The sequence below is a fragment of the Lonchura striata genome, chromosome 1 (assembly GCF_050655825.1).
Source record: "Lonchura striata isolate lonStrDom1 chromosome 1, ASM5065582v1, whole genome shotgun sequence".
Lineage (NCBI taxonomy): Eukaryota > Metazoa > Chordata > Aves > Passeriformes > Estrildidae > Lonchura > Lonchura striata.
In genome coordinates, this window is record NC_140703.1 from 99,658,548 (window position 1) to 99,681,557 (window position 23,010).

The 23,010-nt window shown below is 40.7% G+C and overlaps 1 protein-coding gene across 13 annotated transcripts in view; it reads right to left on the reverse strand.

Moving 5' to 3' along the window:
* ARHGAP6 (Rho GTPase activating protein 6) overlaps positions 1–23,010 on the reverse strand; it is a 308,982-nt gene that overhangs the window by 68,669 nt on the left and 217,303 nt on the right. The window contains exon 1 of one of the 13 annotated variants that reach the window (XM_085584613.1): positions 9,819–16,031. The exons of 11 other annotated variants lie outside the window; for them this stretch is intronic. The gene's annotated coding sequence lies outside the window, so the exon portion shown is untranslated. Of the gene's footprint in view, positions 1–911; positions 9,346–9,818; positions 16,032–23,010 lie in introns of those variants that run through there. One more of the 13 variants, XM_085584602.1, reaches the window with a different exon arrangement.

Below are 23,010 nucleotides of genomic sequence, written 5' to 3' on the forward strand. Positions count from 1 at the left end.
AAAAATGTGACTTCTAAAGTAAGGAATGTAAAATGGATCTACACAAAAACACTGTGCTGCAACATCAATTATCAGGAAAAAGGTGTATTTTCTAAACTGCCCCTCCAACCTGAAGAACCCTAAGTTCATACTGTGCCCACCAGACATTCTGCCACTTCTTTCTTTGTTTTAAAACAGCACATTTACTTTAGACAGAAAAGGGGGAAAATAGCCATAAAGTTCCCACTGTTATGAAAAACAGAAACAATTGCTAGAGTTACAAGCTCCTTGCAGACCGAGCCAGATGATGAACAGCTCTGGGTCTCTACTTTCTTGTTTGCAGTTAACTCTAATTTTTAAATGCAACAGTAACATAGCCGTGGCCATAAAACCTGATGCATACAGAAACTGTTATCTGCCAAAATGAACCTATGCAGCAGCAGCTGTCATGCCATCCACTTTCAAAACCCCTTTATCCTCAGCGTATTTTTCTCACAACTGCCTGGTTACGTGCCCTTCATGCACAGAGCATTTAAAAAAGGGTAAACATGTCACCACAGACTCCAAAGCAAACCACCTGATGAAGCCACTAAAATACAAATCAGCCTAATTACACAGTTTGGTTTCCAAACGTTAATGTCACTTCTCATTCTGTAGTTTCATTAATCTCAGTCTTTATGAAAAGAGGCATGGTCAGGAAACCGGTCTGAAAACAAACAGTATTTGAAGGCTCTCAATTTGTTGATAGATTTCCAGAGCCTGGTAAGTGCTTGGTAATACCTGCTTTTTTCACCACTGAATCAAAAGGGTTCAAACCCATCCAAAGCCCAAAAACATTAAACCTGACGTCACTGTGAATACTACATTCAGACCATGCTCTCCATCACACTTACTTCTATCCTATGATATACAAGATTATTGGGTTTCCTTACCCATTAACTGAGCTCTCTTTTGTCTTCAGTGTTCTTCAGTATTTTATCAAATATTCAGGCTTGAATTAAAGACACAGATCCAGATATGCTGCATCATAAAATAAATTAAGAATAATGTTGTTGACCTGCAGCTGTGTACTAAGCAGCTGAGAGTGAGCCTGGCTGGAGCAGCTGCGACTCCCGGGACACCTTTTGCTGCCAGACGTCATGAATCTTAAAGAGGAAAAATTATATTTTCCTTTCTCTGCTTTGAAGCAAGCTGAGAGGCTGGCCCAAGGAAAAGCTCAGTCACACAGACAAGTTGTGACTGGGTTCCCTGCTTCTTATTCCAGAGATGTGCTGAGCTAGTATAAGGAGCTGTGAGGAAGGGGCAGATCTCCTCCCAAAAATTCTTCAACCTGGGGATGTGCAAGCTCAGAATCAACTGCAACTGCCCCAACTCTCCTGTATCAGGAGTAGCCAAGAGTGCTGGACACGGCTGCTGTGGCACCTTAGAACACAGCAAGGAGCTCTCAGCAGCTTCTGCCTGACCTTCTCACACAGAGCCTTTTAAAACACCTTTGAAAACTTATTCAGGCAGGCCAGATAAATTTATAACATAATTTGACAGCAACAGCAACACAGAGATTGAGCATTTTACACAGTCTGCTAGGGAAAAAAAAAATCCTTGATAAAGGCGCTGCTTCATAAATAATGTCTGTCATGTTCACAGTCCCCATACAGAATGCTGTCATCTATAGTGTGTGGGCAGAGAGCGTAGGAATTTGTGAGAAACAAACAGTGAATCACCAATTATTCTGATGGCAGCTCCGCCCTGTGTGGCTTTTCACCAAGTCATTCTTCAGAGTGACAAGTTTGTTTCTCAGCTGGCAGACCTAGCGCTTCATCAGACTGCACACAGAACCATGGGCTGGAGTTCACGGCAATGGCAAGGGGGATTATGTAGCGTAACTTTCTGGATTTTTTCTTTTCCCCTTCAAATATCTACCCAGATGCTTTGTCTAAATCAGCAGGCTGAAGAGAGCCCACCAGCCAGGGTATGAGAGCCCCAGCTCCGAAACGCACAATCCCTCCTGGGTTGACATCTTGGCCATTAGCCTGGTTCCTGGTAGCACCAAACTCGGACATCAGATGTCCTAATTTTGGAGCCTTATGAAAGCACAGGGAAATCAATGCAGATGCCTCAGCATTTTCAGTGCCTCTTAGATCTGACATCAAATCCTCAAATTATGCAGCTCCTCACCTCTATTTCCAGCCTCTTTCCACACCACTGCCCAGAGCTGAGAGGTGCCAAGACCAGCTGGTGTGCTGCATATTAGGCACCAAACCATACAAGATTTCCACAGCAAAAAAGCTCTCTTATCTGCAGAGAGAGCTGAATAACCTCAGCAAAGGACTGTCACTGGCTGTCACTGGCTGTCCAGGTGCTGCAGCCAAAGAGCAGTGTCCTGCTAGTCCTCTCGAAAATATGCTGTATATTTGTAGTCGTTGCAATCTTTCTTCAAAAACAAGTTTCTTTAGCCCACATATCCCTTGTGCCAATATTCTCTGAGTTGCCTTAATGAGCAATACTCTGCTATTTATATAACTGGAAATGGGGTTGTGCTCCTTCTTGAGCCTGGCTCACTCAAGCCATGTGATGAAGGAGCTGCCATTTCCAGCTCTGCACAGCAGCTGCCCTGCAAACAAAGTATCTAAAAATGACCAATCCTTCTTGGTAGCCTGCATAAAGATAAAACTTAATGTCTGTGAAGTATTAAGATAGGCTGTGCCACCTTTACTTCTGAGCTCCAGAGATGGGTTTTTTCTTTTATCTTAGATTTTTTAAAAAGTGAAACAATGTTGGAACTATAGGCACAAATTAATATTTATTGGAAATATAGATTGACAGAGTTTCCTTCTTAGAAATTGAATTCTGATTTGAACCTGGATTCTGCAGGTTATTCACTACATACTAACAGTGTTCCCTGCAAGAAAACCCAGGGTTTTTGGGGCATGGTGTTTACACTGTCTAGTTGAACAGCAATGAATAGCTTTGTATTTAAAAACACGCTATCAGAATTACATGTTATAACACAAAATGTTCACAGCTTAAGGAGCGGTTATATAAAATAAACCCTATCAGCAACAAAAAGGAAGAAAATGAACATTTATTTTGTTATTTGGATTGATTTTTATCCCAGAACACTCAAAAATGTTCATCTTAAAATTTTGAATTGAGCTTGGCCTAAACGCTCATAGCAAAACTACCCACTTCTGAGATCGGAACTTTGTCATTCACAGACAAGGAGTATGGGATTTTTAGTTTATTTCTTAATTGTGCAAAATTCCAAGGACTCATTCACACTCTGGAGAGGTGGAGGATTAAGAGAACCAAATTACAAGGCATTGAGCATTCCTGTGGCTGATCTCTTGTTACATCAATGACCAATTCTAGACATGAATGCCTCATGGGACTGCCAAAAAGAGCTCCAGAAACAGAACTGACATAAAATCTCAGTTTTTTTCAGTGAAAAAAAAATAGGATTTTGTCTTAAAAGAACATTCATGAAAGATCTGTTCTTGGTGGACAATGACAATGGCTTGATGAAAATCTAAAACCCATTTGCAGGTAAGAATTATGGTCCAAAATGTGCTAGTGTGCTCCACAGGGGCTGCCAATCAAGAACTTTGTATGTATTACTATATATCTTTTCCCTTGCAAGCAGGAGCTCCTGCGACAGATTCCTTCCTCCACCTCAAGGGATGGCATCACACCACCAAAAGCCCTCCAGGCTCATTAGAAAGAACCTGGGGTATAAAACCCGCTGCAGAATAGCTTCTAGGAGACACAGTAGAGCTATTGTGAATAAAAACATACTGGATCTTTGCATTTCCACGAAAAGTAACTGAAAAACACTGACTAGTTTAGTTCAGGCTTTCCTATATTCTTATTTAATCGCTACTGTGGAGCCTGAGAGACAGACTGAGCATCCACAGTCATACAAGGTTATATGCACCAGGCTCAGCTGAAGCAGCTCATTTAAAAATAGAAATAAATAAGAGAAGTACAACAACCTCTATTAAATTTACACATCATATGATCCTAAGACCTGTGAAAATAGAGAAGTGGTTGCAAGTTGCATATGCAAAAAAGACACTTTAATTATATCTCCGCTGTCTGGTCCAGTAACCACAAAACACCCATCTGCTCTAGACACTCTCTGCTTGTGCCTCATAATCTCTAAAAAGCAGAAAGCAAATAAAAACCAATTAAATATATTTAACTTGGAGGGCTTTATCTCTTGATCCTAAGTGTTATCCATCACCAGAAACCGATGACACCAAAAGAGATGACCTAAGTACTCTGACAAGTTATATTAGACTCTAACAAAAGCCCATACATTGAGACAATGAAGAGAGAACATGCACATGAGGCATCATTCCCCCTTCCAGAAAAGGAAAACATCCTAAGGAGCTGCAGAGACTGAAATTCTGATGGAGAAGAGAAAGGCCATGCTGGAGGAACCAAAGTGGGTGCTCTTGCTGTAATCTCCAAGAAGAGTATGCTCTGTACTTTCTCAAAGACTTTTAAAAGCATCCAAACATATTCCGAGCCACTGCAACATCCTGAAAACGCCACTTTACAGCTTTGTTTTCATAAAACCACAGAGCAGATTTTATTTTTATTGTAGCTCCAAAATCAGGTGTGACAAGCAGCTCTAGGATACAGCCCACACCTCACTGGCCCTTGAACCACAAGGACAAACTCCCGCCTTTGGAGGTGTTCAGATATCTTACCTGCAGAAAGTAGAGCAGAGAGAACTATGGACTTAACTGATATTTTGGAAAATGCTGCACTATATTTTAAAAAAGAGGGTGCAGGAAGAGTCTTGTCCAGGCCTCAGAGGTAGCTGCATGGCCAGGGAGAAGCTGGCAGCAGCTGCCCAAATGTCCAACCACAGCTCCAAGTCCTGTTTCAGAAACCAAGCCCGAAGAGCACAGGCCATACTCCCAAAGCATTTGAAAAGACACGTCTCCATCCACAGTCTCCAAAGGAAAAACAAACATAAACAAACTCAAAGGCAGACTGAAAACCTATTTTTAGATAAATGAAGAGCACAAAAGCTTTCCAATGTCCTCTCCTTACCCCCTCTTCTATTTCTTGTCTTCCCCTCCCCTTGTTCCCTGTATGCCTTGGTTGTTGACTGTCAACGCCCTCTGCTCCTATTTAAAAAATTTAATGTCAATCTAACAAGCATCCAATTATTTTAATATGTCTGTGTCAAGTAGTCACAGCAACACCTCTTGCCAACATTTGCCAACATTATTACTACTGCAGTTAAAATATATATTAGTCAGCTCAAAGATCCACAAAAGCCTCTTCGAATTTCACCTTTTGTTATTGATTGAGCAAAGTGTTTAGTGAGGAGGAACCAAAAGAGTGGACTTTAAGAACAGTATGAAGCTCTTGCAGAAAAAAGGCACACAGACACAGGAAGTCAAAGAGCTTTCACTGCAGTATCCTTGTAAAACCAACAGCTGCCTGCCAGGTTGAGCTTCCTGCTAGATCTCACACTGCTCCTGTACAAAAATCTCCCCATCCCACAGACACCTAACAGCACTACATATTGCTCTTGAATTTTTATCAAACTCTACTCACATCAAAATACCACAGCACTTCAGCTTACTATCAAAGATTTTCAGTAACATATGGGTCTAGAGATTAATTTTGAGGTTTACGGGGTCTAAAGAGTTGTTATCTGCATTATGCCCTTTAATGAGCTAAACAAGATTATTTGATACAGCTCATTAATGATTACAAAGAATACTCAAAGGAAACTCAATCTGAAAGCCTGCATTTTGAAATGAGAGGGATTATACACTTAAGTATCATTGCAATATGCTTCTAAAAGGCTGTGGATGAGTTTTAGCTGATCGCCTTAGACATGCTCTTTGTTCTCCAGATCCCCAGAGATTTCCTACAGGAACTTCTGCACTAGGGGGGAGTCTACCTCATGCCAGCCTTCTTCAAAAGTTACATTCACTTTAATATAATTACACATATGTACTCACGTAAGCATCAGGCTCTTCAGAGAAGTCACCCTGCCTTAGCTGCAGTATGACAATTTTCAATAGCTGAAGTTGTTGCTATTTGTTCAGAAACAGAGGACGACAGAAAAAAACTGATATAAATAAAACTCTTTAAGAGCCTTTACTCAGGTCTGAAGAATTCAACAGCTGCATCCCATTCAAAAAATGGAACAGAATAAATATCCTCAGCTACAAGGATGACTTTCCAGGGGCCAAGCTGAAAATTTGGTACATTTCTAAAAGAAGACATTGATTTTAAAGGCATTTGCAACACTTGCACATTTTGTGGCATTTTTATGAGCTAAAATATCTTTGTGGTATCTGGTATTCTCTTTAAAGCTTTATCTCCAGGAGGTATGTAAAAGTCTAGGCACATCTCATTGTATGTATTTAAGGAAGGAACACAATAAAACTCCAGTTGTTGCAGAGAGAAGCCTGCAGGTGTGCTCTCTGTGCTTTTGGAAAGTGACAGCCTGAGAACACTGTATACAAGAGAAGTTTTGGTAAAGATGGATACAGCTAGTCAATAATCATTCCAGCCAGAAACTGAGGGAATAATGAAAAGGAAGCATTTGTTCAATGTATAACTTGGTGTTTATTATTCCACAGAAGGCTACTTCCCTTACACTTCTCCATTCAAATCCTCCACTGAGTAAACATTAAACATGCTTTCCCCTCTGTGACTTTTCACACAGCACAGAATTAATGAAAGTGTATGTTACTGGTGCTATTATTCTTATTATTATTATCATCCATAAATAATTAATTACAGACTGAACTGGATTATCCTTCAGGAATCCCTCAGACTTTGTGAAATTTCACCTTTTCCATTTGACAGAGAAATGAAAGCCAATAATAACAAAAGTGCAAGCTAATTATGGACGTTTCAATTGCTGACACATCAGCTGCGGAGCAGAGCAGACTTGCAGTGGGATTGTGTTCAAAATACCACCATCTCTAACTAGACATTCTCAGCACCACTTCCAACCAGCAGTGAGAAACAGGAACTTTTGGGGAAGCAATTAATTTCGTTTGGCTCACAGAGATAAGGGCAAACCTCCAGAAAAGCCTTTTTCCCCATTTCCTCCCATGCAGGGAGGGAGTGCAAGGTGGCCAGCACAAAAGTGAATGTCTATACTGTGGCTAAATAGCGAACATGTAGTGAATGAACTGAATTGCTCCATTAAATACCATTTTCCCTGGCTGCTGAGCAGCTTGCCTGTGCTAGTAAGGCTGCAGATACATGAAGTTGCTTCTCAATGGCCAACTCCACAGCTGCTTTATAAAACGTGGGGTTTTGTGGCAAACTTGCCAACAAGTTTCCCAAGGCTGAGGGTTCCTTCAGCCCCAGCCTCTCCCACAGTCCCCTGAGAGAAGAGGCGCGGGCAGATCAGACACACACAGAGCTGCAGGCCCTGCACTGCCCACTAAACAGCTCAAGGCTACAGTCCACAAATTTAATGCCCAACAGTGAAAATGTCAGCTGCAGATGAACCTGCCATTGCTTAGCTCGTTGTCTGCTATAATTCCCTGAAGTGCAATTGCCATTTATAGCCATGAGGCTGGGTGGAGCATCCCTGGGAAGCAGAGATCACAGGCTGCATTCTTCAGCTGCTGCAAGAGTCTTTTCCCCTAGGAGCTGGGCATATGCTCTGCTATTAGGAAACAAACAGCAGTCGGTCGCAGTTTTCAACTATAACTACTACTGGCTTTCAACTAATTTGGTGCCAGCCTCTAAAGGAATGGTTTCCAGCAGCACAAAATTTCACCCTGAAAATTGCCCCAAAGAGTTCTGTTACGATGTGAACTCCCACAAAAATGAACAGCAGTACAGAGAATAAAATACCAGATGAAACAATAATATACTCACCATGAGTTCTGATGCATTGTGGCTATGTAACTAACAGTAAGTACTAAAAACCAATATAAATCAATGATGCTTTAAGCTCCTTGCCTTTTACTGTCTTCACTCAAAAAAAACCACCCATAGCCTTCAACAGGAAAAGAGTCAAAGCTCTTTCAAGTCCATTAGGGACTTGGCTACTGCTAGTCTGCCCTATACAGAAGGCATTCAGGTTTCAATGGACTGCAGAGAGTAGCAGGGGGAATTGCAAAGAGCAGAGAATCCACATATTGCAATGACACAGTTAATACTGTCCTCCTCCCTCTTTTTTTCGAAAGGGCTAAAACTGCCCTCTATCTGAAAGCAAATCAGAAAACAATAGTACAAATACCATCCATAGTTCACACTCCCAAGAAGACTGCTTGAAAAGCAAATAATCTACCAGACTGCTTTCCTAAAAAAGCTCAGTTTTTCTGCTAGTTAATAATTACAAAAGAATTTTCTCAAATTTACTGATGAGGGAAAGAGCACTGCAGTTAGAACATTGTTTTGTTGTAGAGAACTGAAATAACATTTTTTTTCCAGATTTCCACAGAGATGTTCAGTGGAAAAATGCCCAGTATCCTAAAACATTTTTCTCTGGAAATTAATTTCACTATTTCCTTCCCATACAGTCTTTTATGGATGTGCAGAAAAGCACACAATAAAACAATATACAGCCTTGGAAAGCACATTGAAATATTAATTTTTGATATCTGAAATGTTTTCCTGTGAGTTTATTATACAGTATTCCAAATCAATAAATATTTTCTATCAGCCTAAAATGTTTCAGGTTGTTTTTTTAAATCATTTTCTACCATTGCACCTGAACAGAATCAACAAGTTCTGTTTGGTTAGGTTTTTTTATACAAATAGGTGCACAAAAAAGAAGAGTGATCTCCTTCATCTAAACCTTCAGCTTTAAGGTAAAAGACTAACATGCCATCTATTAAAGCATGACTGCACATCTCAGGTTCTCATTTATTTTCAATTCTTCTGGTAATTACACAAGTAATTCTAAGAATCGTCCATCATACTGATGAAGATGCCTTTACAAAATGTGCCTACTTGTTTTTTCACAGTACCATGGGTGAGGGGGTGAGAATAATTTCAGACATGCGACATGCAAGATGAACAGGTTTTTCAAACATTAGATTACCCAGACAAAAACTCCCAGAAAATTATGAGAGAAAGAGGGCAGGAGATGGTAGAATGAAGAGGGAAGAGGCACTGACCCAGCTCGTTTATCTCACTGGAGAAGAGAGCAGGGTACATTCCACAATAAGCAATCAATTCCATCATAGCGCCTCGCACAACCGATTTGAGTTTGCCTCGCCTTTTGCACCAGGAACTGCAATGTGCCAAGTGTCACTGAGCCCAGCAATGGCCAGCAGCCAGCCACCACCTCTCCACCAGCTCCTCGCTGTCCCTGCATGAGACAGGAGGCTCCTGGCCAGGGGGAGAGCTGGCAGAGGTGGGGCTGCAGCCACAGCTGGCCTCCCCCAGAAGCTCAGTGCCAGTGTCCTACCCCCTGAAACCACTCACCTGCACCACTGGCACTCAGCCATGAGCCGGGGGGAAAGTCCTGAAGGCACACAGGCAACCTCAGCTGTCACCGCTTTAGGTTTCTAACCATGTTAACCCATTTTTCTTCCGTGTTTTTTTCTAGTCCTACTACTCTGTGGTAACTACTCCCCCTCCTGCCCTTCAGCCCTGCAGGACTTCCACAAAAGGAAAACAACTGCTGTACAATACAAAGGCAAATGACAAACTAAGCAGCTTTTAACATCACAAAAGAATACAGCAATAAATCAGAAGGATGAGGAGGGAAAAGGACTGTCATTTATCTTCTGCTTAATACCCCTCCTGTATTACAGCACATACAGTATATCAGAAGCAGTATGATTTTAAAGATAATTACTGCTTGTAAACTGTATTCCCTTTTTACCCACCTGTGATGAATTATCTGAGGCAACTCTAGAGAATGGCAGTGCAAGTTGTATCCCACTAGCCAGGCTGTGCCCCAAGGGATGACTCTGTCCTGCTCCCAAACACTTCTGTCATCAAAGAGCATAGCCTCTCAGCAGACAACTATTTTGCTGTGTAATGTAGCCCTGGGCTGGCCATACAGACTCGTTCTAGACAACACCATGGATTGCCTTTGCAATGCCTAAAATTAAAATAAAATGTATTTGCCCTTATTAAAACATGATGCACAAAAAGCATTCGATAGTCTACTGATTTGTGTACCTACAGCTGCTTAGATTTATGTTATGCTGGCATGAAATCTGCAAATGCTTGAAATAAATACAGGACTTTTTTTTCCTTAACAAAATGTTTGAAAGGTCACTTTGTAGTACACTGCTGTTGAAGAAAACATTATTAATCAGGATGTTACCTCATGTTTTTGAGTATCTTGTTTCATAATTAAGGATCCACATTTTGAATGCAAAAAATTATACTGTTTGTTTCCCACTGACCTTACCACCAGATTTGCTCATTCCAGTTTGAATTAATAAGGCTACTAAATCACTTCACATTTGTCCTCATATAAACACAGTCACAATCTGCTGCTTCACTCTTGGTCACATTACACACTTCCTCACAGACTTTTCTTTATATAAAAGGCATCTTCTGTATAAAGACATACCTTCTGGACAGATGATAAACTCCAAACTGCAGACATTTACCTTGCCAATAGTACTGCATTGCTATCTAACGCCAAGGATGGAGAATTTATTGGCTCTGCTGACAGCCACCATGGATTTTAAAATTTCACAAGCCAAGAAACATTAATCTAAGCCATCATGTGGGTTTTGTGCTGCTCTGGACCTAGACCTGTTTTCTAAATCTTGGACTCTTCCTCACCAGTAAAACAGCCCCAGGGAAACCAGTGAAAAACACAGATACAGCTGGAGCCCTGCAGAAGCTGTAAGGACTCAACATAAAATGTGGGAACAGATATGTGCATGCCTGCGTTACAAATATGGGTATCCATGTATCACTAGTTGAAGACAAAAACACCTTACATTTCGAACAATTCATTGACAAAACAGTAATAACAGAATGAGAACTCTCAAGTGTTCCAGGTTAAGAAGCAGGGAAAAAAAAAGGCTATTCCGAGGATTTTCCACCCAGGCTGAGTTACTGTATACCTCTAGGTGTGCTAGGGCAGCCTACAAAATTCTCACTGTGCCTAGTGCACTAGCACATCTGAAATAACAACAAAAACCCCACCTACTGAAACTTTTAACATGCTGAAACGAGTTATTACCTGTTTTAATTTGCTGTATATTCAACAAGTTTAATGCAAAAGTACCAACAGGGCCTGAGCATAAAGAGAGCCATGCAGGATACAGGTTACATGGCCTTTTATAAGGTGCAGCGTTTTCCAGTGTTATGAGCTAACCTCACCTTGTTTATTATACCATGATAATGAATATTCCTGCCTATTCTGTCTGTATGTCATTGTGCTACGAAGGTTTCTAAGCGCTGGCAGAGACAGACCCCACTCTCCTCAAAGGGGGTTGTAGAGGCCCAGAGAAGTTGGCTTTAGTCACAGGGCTGTCACTGCCGTGCCAACCCTGACTACAGAAAAAGCACAGCTTCGTGTACATCAATGACATCAATTATATTTTATAAATATTCATCAGGAAGTGTGTGACCCCCCCAGGGCTGTCCCTACACTTAGGGGAACACAGCATAGTGCAATTAGTACCTGTGTTAGCACTGTTAACTTGCAGCTATGGAAAGACACTACCTGCTACCTGCTGAACAGGATAAAAATGAATGTATTTGCAAAGTGTTTTGCCAGTCAAAGAGCACATGCATGGTTGGCTGCCTTAGCTCTACCATCTGCTAAGCTTCAGCAGCCCTGTTATGTTCTCACTACCATGGCTTATCTGTGCTGATATGGACAGTCCAGAAGATTCTCTCGCTCAGGGCTGAAGAGCCATTTTGTCATGCTGGAGAAAACCACAAACCCATAACCAAAGATTGAAATGTATATTTACAAACTACACGTGTCTAGGCTCGTGCAGTGACCCAGCTGGCAGGGAACAGCCTTAATCCACACTACAAAACTGCCTCTCCCTACAGAGTGGCCATGTCCAAATGGTCTGTCAGAAAGAACTCCTGGCCTGTGCCCACACTATACACCAATGGTGCAGATGATCGAGCCCAGCACCAGGGGAAGTTCTCTGACATGGTTCAATCTCTGTGTAGCCATGGCCCAAGAGAGCAGAGCAGGAGGCAGAAAGGCAGGCATGGCATTGAGGTATCTCTAAGATAAAGTTACTCATGCTCTGCCATCAAGTTAAAAGACATGAAGCAATACTGTCAAGAGTAAAGCAAGGTGGCATAGAGAGAAGCATCTTCTTGGCTTAATTCAGTCTTCACGATTGTATTAGAGCCGTGCTGCTTACTGCCTCACCTTCAACATGCATATGAAAAAGAGAAAGAGCTTCTGGCCTGTGACTGAGCAGGTCAATTCTTCAAACCTGCACAAAAAAGGTAATACTACATTTTTTTGGTTTATTTTTGCTGCCCAAACTTTGTGAAATATTCATGTAAGAGTGAACTTGTGTGTATATTCTACAGTTTTAACTCACAATAGAAAATAACCTACATTTTTCATTAACATCAGTGCTATAGAATAATTAACATTTTACCCACATTAGGACAGTCTTTCTTTCTCAGTCCTACTGATAGAGTCACATCACTCCTAAACTGGCCCCAAGCTTCACCCAACCTTCAGCTAGATTAAGGTCAAATGCCAGAAGACTCAAGGTCAGGGTGAGTCCCAAATGATTTGGGTGATCCCAAGTCAGGGTGATTTACACAATTTTTACCATTCAGTGATGTTTTCTTACCAAGCAGACACTGGGATTGCTTCTCCAAAATTACACAGGACGTTGTACACTGCAGCTAACAAAGCTGAAGCCAGCAGTGCTATTTACAGACAGTATCAAGTACTTCTTTCACCTGCTCGCCAGCACACGCCGGTCAGTGGAATCGCATGGCCAAGCTCTTGCACACAAGATGATTTATTCTTTTCTATGACAGCAAATCAGTAAATCTCGGAAAATACAAAAGATATTTCTCCTTTGGCTACTCTGATGTGTATTTGACTTGCTGTTGGCAGTCCTTAGCTCTGCAAGAGCTAAGTGCTGCCACGGTGCTGTCTTCATTGCACATTTTAAAACAGATTTGTCAGCTCAGTGTATTTTTCTATTTTCACTCCTGCACAATTCTTCTGATTCCAGAACTGACACAAACCAAAACCCCATGAAGGACTTGTTCTGACACAATGGGTTCTCCGATGGCTGCAGTATGCCAGTTACTAAGGAGATTCCACTGTGTCCAACTCCCTCTCTCCTGGTTCTTCTGGGACAAGAGAACAGTTTGACATTTCCTCAACTTTGGAAAAGCAAATGAAAAAAAAAAAGGAGGCCTATTATCGACCAGATTTATTTTCCTACCTTGAGAAGGCTAAGAAGGAGCTTTAGCAGCCTATTTAATATTTTTCCTTTAGCCCAGAGAAAATTATCTTTCCAAATGAAAGGAGCTATTCCTCTCACTCTTTGGCAGAAGGTGATCCCATTACTCCTTGAAAAGCAATAGCAGAAGGGATATTCTCATCTCCACAGTAAACCACTAACAGGCTCTGTGTAAGTTGTGCAGAGCAGGAAGTTGAGGTTGCATAAGGATTTTCGATAGAGGTTGGTTGTGCCAGCTGAAAAGGTACTTGTAATCTTCTGTTCAGTTAATACTGAGCATTTCACCTCAGCAAATGGCTATCCAATCAAACCATTTTTCAACTCCTTCTCTTACTTAATGCAAAACATTAACATTAGCTTCTAATTGAAGAATTCTCACAGGATATGAAATTTTATGCCATAGAAAATATTTGGGGTGTTTTATACTACTATTGCATTTTATTTTTTATTCTGTGAAAAAACATCTGTAATCTACTGTGCCTTACTCAGCATTTCTGCAATGTTCTTCCTTACTGAGAATTTAATATTGATAATAATATAACAACATTGAAAATTTGAGTAATATAATATTTTTTTTTTAATTGCTTAAAAATTCAGTGTATTAGCCTAACTTTCATCACCATGAAAACCCTGGATATTTTTGTCCTGAAACTTCATACCAGGACAGCAGAAACTCTATGTCTATCTCACAAAATACATACCTAAATACCTGAGAATGGCATGCCTGCCTTTCTGCTGGATCTTTATACAGAAAAATTGAAATTGTGTTTTCTGAAATTATTTCTGAATATTATCAAACCACAGAGTGAAGCTTATTTTCATGACCTGATACAGTACTACTAGCACAGGACATGACCTAAATTGGCTTATTGCAAGAAAAGCAAAATACCTTATTTCTCTTCAACTCCCAGCTGTGACAGCGTGAATGATGGACGACCTCAAAGCCTTATTTGTAAAAGCATGAAGTCATTAAGTGCTGGGAAATAGAAAGCCCTTCAAAATGTGATCCAAATGCAGGAATTCACCCATCTACTCATCTCTTCCCTGGGGAGAGCAAGGATGCTCCCTGTAGGGAGATCTGGGTTCTCACTCTCTGGGTAAGGCATGGGTGATAGTTGTGTGATCACTTTAAACAATGTGCAAACAGATACTTATCCTCTTCCTCCTCCTGTACTGAATCTTGAAGCTGTGAAATCTTTTTGTTGGAAACCTATTATTTCTCAAAACTATGAGAACGGGACAAATTCCTGCTGTGGAAATATCAGCTCCACCCAGATTCTTAGCTCTGCTCATAGCAGCACATTGAAGGCGTGACCTCCTTAACTTTGATGCACACTTCTGAGTAGAGGTCACTTCAGCAAATACTTCCAGCAAGACAAATGCACCACACCACTATAATAATAAACGCTATGAGAATCTGGCACAAAATGCTATGATGTGTGAACTAAGTTACATTAACACAGATAAAACAGCCGGGAAAGGAGAAAAAAAATTAACTCTAATGAGGGAGTGGTCTTCAAGGCAGCTCTTAAGTAAATGCTTTTATCATTTTTTTTAAAGTCTTCTGTGAGGTTTCCTAAGAAAAAAATTGTAAACCCAGCCCCCAAAAAATCTTGAGAGCAAAAACTCAACACAGCAAGAAGAGATCATGCACAGTTCTCAAATATTTTTACAGATTCTCCATTTACTAAAGCTTATTGTTGTTTTTTTAAGGCTATGACTGCTCCCACATTCCTGTCTCAGAATCTACTAAAGCTCTGCTGTTGGCAAGTATTGCTACATTACTTTTAAATGACATTTAGTCCTTTTGCTCTTGGTACTCATGAGCAGGGCTTCAAAATTAAAGGGAACTGCCCTCAGAGATTGCAAAAACAATGGGGATCAAAACCAAAAAAAGTTCAAACATTTGCATTCTGTCTTAAGATAAATTCCAAAGTCCAATTTTATCACCAGTTTGCTGTTCTCACTAAATACTTAATAATAAAGTAGCAGAGTTTCCAAATTGACTGCAGAAAATCTGTCCCTGATATTTACAGATTGTATATTTTAATTCAGATGCTAATATATGACCATTGTTTTCTTCTGATAATGATAAGCAAAGCATTATTTCTCCCCCTCTTGTTGCAGATACTAAAATTTGAGAAAGACAAAGGGATGAATATTGACCACTTGCCTCCATGGTGCAACATTTGCTACCCCAGTGGGTAAGAGTCACATTGTGACTACAACAGCAATTCAGCGTTGTTAAGCTTCACAGTGAAAACTCTTCCTACTTTCTGATGACAACTATACCTATACAATATTATAAAGTGAAAATTCCAAATGAAAGAATAAAGCTGGTCTGTACACAAAGTGCTCTGACCAGATTTTAGCAGACTTCTTGGGAATGAAAGCCTTGTCTGGTCAATGAGTGTCACTGGCTGGGGAAGGGAGCAGCCCAGATGCTGAGAGCAGTTGTGGTGCAGGGAAAGACCCCTTGAGATCAAGGGTCCCTGTAAAACCCCAGGGTTCCTCCAGACAGCTGGTGTAGCCAGTGGTCAGGGAGATGGAGGAGAGTGCTCAGAAACACACACACACAGAAACACACACACACAGAAACACACACACACAGAAACACACACACACAGAAACACACACACACAGAAACACACACACAGAAACACACACAGAAACACACACAGAAACACACACAGAAACACACACACACAGAAACACACACACAGAAACACACACACAGAAACACACACACAGAAACACACACACACAGAAACACACACACACAGAAACACACACAGAAACACACACAGAAACACACACAGAAACACACACAGAAACACACACAGAAACACACGCACACAGAAACACACACACAGAAACACACACACAGAAACACACACACAGAAACACACACACACAGAAACACACACACACAGAAACACACACACACAGAAACACACACACACACAGAAACACACAAACACACACGTGCCCTGGAGGTGTAGGGCAGTGTTACCAAAGGGACACCCAGCCTGGTCTCAGAGGGAGCACATGGAATTTACCAGCCCTGTGCCATCACTGCTTTCAGAAGGCTCCCAAACTCCCCCTGTACGGCACATGGCAAAGTGTAGTCCTGCAAATGCAAACTTGCTCTCCCAATACCTGGAGTGGCATGATGTGACAGCACTGGCAGCCACTCCAGGCCAAAGGGCAAGAATTCTTTTCCAAACTCTTGCAAACTTCTTAATCTTTCCATAGAAATGAAGCAGAGATAGCAACACTGTTTTGACTGCAAATGCTCTTCATGTAAAAATAAGCCCCTAATGACTTCAGACCAAAGGCAAATTTGCCAGTCAGCAAAACATTTAAGTACATGCTTAGTTTGAGAAGTTTTGCTATCTATTGTATGCAATTAATCTCTTGGATCACAGATGCAGGCTGGCTTTTGTAAGGCTGAGCTATTTTACACATCATCTCACTTATCCTGCCATCCTTTGACCTAAAGAGGTGCTCACTGTGTTGATTATAGTGAGGTACAAGACAATTGCCTTATATGTTTAACTGGCAGATGAGAGAGCTCATGCTTGAAAATTCCTACCCTTAGTGGCAGACCAGTAATTCAGTGAGACAAATTCATGACAGCCACATTCATTATATGAACTCAGAGACTGCCAGTAAGACCCAGGCCAAAAGCTATGTTACTTCAGAGTAATTTTATCTCATAACACCAAGGTAAACAAACTGCATCTAACAGTTTACTTGCCTAGCTACCACCATCCAACACAACCTGGTTTTATCAATTTCAGCTACAATGTAAAATATTGTAATCCTTCTGACACACTCATTCACTGCAGAATAGCTGGCAGCAGGAAGACAGTGATTCATTGAGTTACATCAGTGTCAAACAGCTTCCAGTGACATAAAACCAGAGCACAGCAAAGTGAACCTGACTCACTGGATCTTCAGACAGAGACAATCCATTTTAAAAAAAGTTTGGAAGATGAAAACACACCAAATATAAGGAATATCCTGGTTATTGTCCTGGTTTATCAGTCCAGAAATAGTTTTGAACCTGGAAGTTTACACAGTAAATTATATTCTGTGGTTTTTTGTATTTTATGACAAAGAAATTTGCCTAAAAATGGGAGATGTTCATACATTTGTATTCAGGCAGCTTCATATTCATAGAAATCCATTATATCCTTTAAATGAAAGGGGAAAAAACCCCCAAAATCTTGTCCAGTTTCAAGAAGCAGTTTTTTTTTGCCTGTACTTAGTCAGGAAGTTCAAAAGTGTTGAGTATTTGGAAAAGGTTATCTGCATAAGAGAAACTTGACCATTACATTAGGAAAAGAGAACTGCAGATTTTGGAAACTATGATATCTGGTTTTTTCTTTCCTGCTTTAGTGTTTTAGCCAGTACAAAAATATTTCCCATTCCTCTAAGACCAGATGGCTTTAAGTTTTAGCCTTGTGGACTGCAGTGGCAAAGATGAAACAGAACTGGAAACACAGGGTTTTCGTTCTCATGAAATGGTAACAGTTTAAAAATTTCATTTCAGTTCATGAGACCCATAACAAAACATTCAAAATGTGTTATAGCAGGAGACTCTGTTCTCCTGGGGAAACAGACAAAAAAAAGTTTACCACAATGTCTCATCTGCCTTTTTACCTGTCAAATCCAGAATTTCTCAGATGTTATGACATTGGCTCAGTATCTCCATGTAGGCAACTCTAAACTGGAAATTTATGGTTTCCAGACTCACCTGAACAGACATTCTAGTATACCTTGTCAATTTAACATCTGCGTCTTCGAATTGCCAGAAATTAATCAAACTTTGTAAGTTTTGACACACTAAATCTGAGACTTTTTTCATGGAAATATTTAGCTTAAATTGTTTTGTCTTCTTATAGTGCTTTTCAGCACCCAAAGGGTTTCTTCCAGAGAAGATTTTCTCTAGAAAATGATGCCATCCTAGGTGTTACAACTGACTCAGAGCATAGCAGAACAATCAACACAATGCTTGGCTTTGCCATCTGTTCTCAGGCAAGGAAAAATGCTAAGGTAACATACAATGGATTAGCATTGAATTCTTCAGTGGATGAAGGAATAACTTCTTTGGAAGGTAGTAACACCTCCAAAATGCTAGCAGAGCCTGGTGAGACCTAAAGTGACATTTCAGTTTCTTCTGATTTTGTCTGTATACACAAAATCTCCACCACAGACAGCCTGGCATTCACTGACTGCCTGTAAATCTGTATACAGAGGCAGATTGCTACAGCACCAGTGCTTACATTTGTTACACAAAAACCCAAACACCAAATATTTAAAAGTGCTGTGTCAAGATACCTGAAAAACTAAATGCCTCATGGGTATAAGTCAGGAGAAAGCAAAAGAAACTTCTTTCCTGCATGCTCCACAGCTTGAATTCAAACACAGGAGACAATTTATGAAGTCATAGGTGACATGGACATATATGACACTGTACTGTGGAGCTCAGACACTTTTCCCTGAAACACCTCACAAGGATAAGCATCTGGCATGCTTCTTCTCTTATCACAGAATCATAAACTGGTTTGGGATGAAAGGAACCTTAAAGATCATCTATTTCCAACTCATAGGCAGGAATACCTTCCACTAGACCAGACTGCCACACCCAACTTAACTGTGAACACTTTCAGGAATGAGACATCCACAGCTTCTTCAAGTCAGCTTCTCTGAGCAAATGTTTCAGAGCCCCACTACTCTTAAAGGATTTCTTTCCAGTATCTAACTTAAACCTACTCTTTTTTAGTTTAAAGCCATTACTCCTTGTCCTGTCACTATTATGCTTCTATTATATCATCCTGCCAATTGAGGAAGAGAGTACACTAATAAAATAATAAGACCCCCATTTTGGAAAATAGAATAGTGTTCTTTTGTGGTTCAAAAAGATGCAGACCACCAAATCACAGGGAAGACAAAATGTGGTCCAAGACCTTTTATTACATAGTCCAGACAGCATAACAGGCAATGTCCTCAAGAGTCAACACCTGCCACCAGAGTATACATGCTAAATTTACAGCAAGAACACAAAACAATCCATGTCTTCCTCCAGCCCTGAATTCATCCAGTGGCTACGATTCAATAGTTGCTGGCTACACTGCCAACCAACAGATGCAGAGCCTACCACCTCTCCAACACAGACTGATTCTGGCCCTCCAGCAGCAGCTGGTGTGAACCTCAGGCTGTGTGGTTTCCCAGCAGCCCAGCCTGCCAAGCCAGCTCAATCTGCAGGTGGGGGAACAACCAAACCACTCGAGCAGCCTCAGCATCCTTCACATCCCAGCCATCCCATGTGGCCCCAGCCTGCAGGGGAATCTCACCTGCCCAGGTGTCCCATGAACTCACCACCCTGTCTGCTCCTGGACATCTGGAGCCACAGTAGTCCACCAAAAAGAAAAAGTAGGAAGCAGCAATAAAAAAGCTCCCTCACACCCGCCCTCCCCCTGAGTCAGAGAGTGTGTTAGTTAAATCACTGTATCCATCTCTGCGTAGTCACACTCTTGTCAGGTTGGGATTGGTTTGTATCAGTTTAGCTTCTGCCAGATAGGAGCAAAAGATAAAATTTTAAACCTATTTGTAATTAAGCCAGATATCTGATCTGACAGTCATTTCTCTCTGTGGAGCTGTGATATCAATACACATGATATGCCTGTCAATACACTTGAGTCTGTCCTGTCAAAGTTCATTAAGTTACATGGAATTTCAGAGGAAGAAGTGTGTATTAACAAACCCTGCAATGCTGTACAAAAGAAAGACTACACTTTGTAGGACCTTGCATCCTACAGGAAAATATAAACATAAGCACCATGGCCTTTGCAATAGAGAGAGTTAATAACATGTCCTGTTATGTTTAGAAGAAAAAAAGCAAGCTCACTAAGTGATTCAGAAGGCATGAAAATTATAGAAGGTTCTTTTAACAGTGCAACAAGCTTACACAATTTTTAGCTCACTGCATTTCTCCTCATTTCGTACTTTAAGCTCACTAATGCTTTTACTCATGAAAAGGCCAAAGAATTTCATTCTTTCAGTATCTTTGAACTCGTTCCTTATCACCACTAGAAAAGAGACAAAACACAAACCCCACCACCACTGCACGAGAGCTCTCTTTAAGGCTGGTTTTAATTTCATTTTTCCTTTTCCTTCAGGATTAAAGATCAGGAAACCAGAAAAAAAAAAAAGCTGAAGCATTTCAGGCATTTTCACTTGCTTTCAGAAATCAATCCATCTCCTGTAGTCAGCAGTGCATACCTCCATTAACCCTCCTCCTCAAAGAGCACTCTAACTAAAAAAAAAATAAGTGTGTAAAAAGAAAAGAATAAAAATTCTTCCAGACAAAAATAAAACTAACAAACAAAAACTCAAACCAAAAAAACAAACCAACCAACAATTCTTTCAATGAACTTTGGATTTAAAAGGCAAGCTTTGGTACATGTTGTACCAAAACCAGCACAGTGACTGAACTGAAAACATTCTCCTGAAAAATGGTCACACTGGGGTTTGAAAAGCTACCATATACCACTTTATAAAGACTACCTGATAACTTTAATCTGAAAAAATGACTTGAAATACAGACATATTACTTAAAATACATACATAATCCACACCGTGTATGCATATTGTGATTGAACTTGACTTTAGACAGTGAGAAAATGACACTGTTACAAAGTACCCTGCACTTCTTATAAAAATAAGATAATTAAATCTCCAGAGATTGTTTCTAGTTTTGTTTTTGCAAATTATACAAGAACACAAGACCATATTCATTCTCTTACTAAGGAGGAAAGAGAAAAAAACCTTTTTTTGTGAGAACTGAACTTAATAAAAACATATTATTAAAATCACCAGCTTCACTAGCTCCATGTCACAAGAGAGCCTTAACCATTTATATTTCTGTAAATAGGCACACTCTCACAGGGAGTTATTAATTATAATATCCCTAAATTAAATTTGGCAGGCTTATACCATAAAAGTCAGTACAATTCAAAACACAGTGCCAGTTCACAGGATGTATCAGCATCCTCAATAGACATATCTAAGGGAAAGGCAGGAGGGAGGTATTTCCTACCAATGCAGTGAGGACTATGACTGGGCTGGCATGCTGCGAGTGGATTTATGCCACACTTGACACAATTCACTTTCCCAAAGAGCCATGAAAACGACGAAAGAGGCTTCAACCTCTTCCATAAAAAAGGTCTTGTGGAAGCCAGTGCCACATGCCCGCCAGCTGCTGTGGCAGCAGAAGTGCTGCCAGAGCTCCGAGCAGAGCTGGCAGTGGGAGAGCGGAGATGCAGACCCAGCCGCAGCGGTGGGCGCCGGCTGCTGAGCGATGCCCGGTGGAGCTGGGAGACCCCCGGCATGGGCTCCCAGCTCCGCCACTGCCATGCACACTCACCCCCAGGGATGCCCACCGAGCCTCGCAGGGACTGTGCTTCCAGCCCCTTAAACATCTCTACACTTCTCTTTCGCTCTATTCAGCAGGAGTAAAACCAGCCAGAAGTCACAGGGCTCACCTGTAGTAGGGTGCCTCTGTGTCAAACTTGTGTTGCTGGCAGCATCATCAGCAGAGGCCACCTGCAATGCCTGGCTTTAGATTCAGGCACCAAACTCTGACCCTCTTCAGCATCACTGACAAAACTGCTCTTAAAGGCACAATCTTTTCTGCTCTCATCTCCTTTATGCATGATAGAACTGATAAAGATTAGTTCTTATTAGCTTAATTGTCAGGGCAGCATCTCCTGAAGCCAAAAGAAAGTCAGATTTCTACTACTAAATCCAATTTTCATCCAAAATACTCTGTATTTTTAGAATGTATGGCCAATTAGAAAAAAAATTACTTTTTTCTCCATTTAAAAAACCAAAGAAATGTAAGAACAACAGCAACCATTTAGAGAAAGAAGGAGGGGAAAAAAAAAGCTTCATTTGACTCCAAAACAACAGTTTGCTTTTCTAATCAAAGTGAAACCTAACCTCCACATTGTTCTGCCCATCCACAGAGACTTTTATTCTACATACTGGCAACATCCCCCTGCATAGATACTCATTCTAAGAAAGTGTAAATGGTATCAAGTACTTCAAAATAACTGTATGTTAAGTGTTATTATTTAAAAAGCAAGTATTTTATACACTATACTGGATATCTTGCAGAACACCATTATTTTAGAGAGTTCCTTAGTGTCCATTCCAGCCTTAGGAAGCTACACACAGCTCATCTCAAAGTCCTACCGAGAAGGAATACAGACAACTGGAAAGGAGCTAGTGCAGCACTGGGGATCGTACTTCAAATCATCTCTAACTCCACCACATGGGATTGTCCCACAACACAAACAAAAGAGTTTAAACCTCTACTTGCTTCCCTTGAATTGGTCCCATATCTGCCTCTGGATCTCAAAGAGCAGCTTACAGCAATGAATGTTTACACACAAAACACAGGAGGCACAGTTCACAAGAAGAAAAATGCAGCAGCAATGGGGCAAGAAAAATCTACTTTCCAAAAGAGATGACTCAGATAAAAAAATTAAAGGCAAAAATAGAAGAAGACAATTAAAAAAAGAAGAGATCAGTATTGGTGGAGGGAATTGGGTAACAATAAGCAGTATTGGACTGA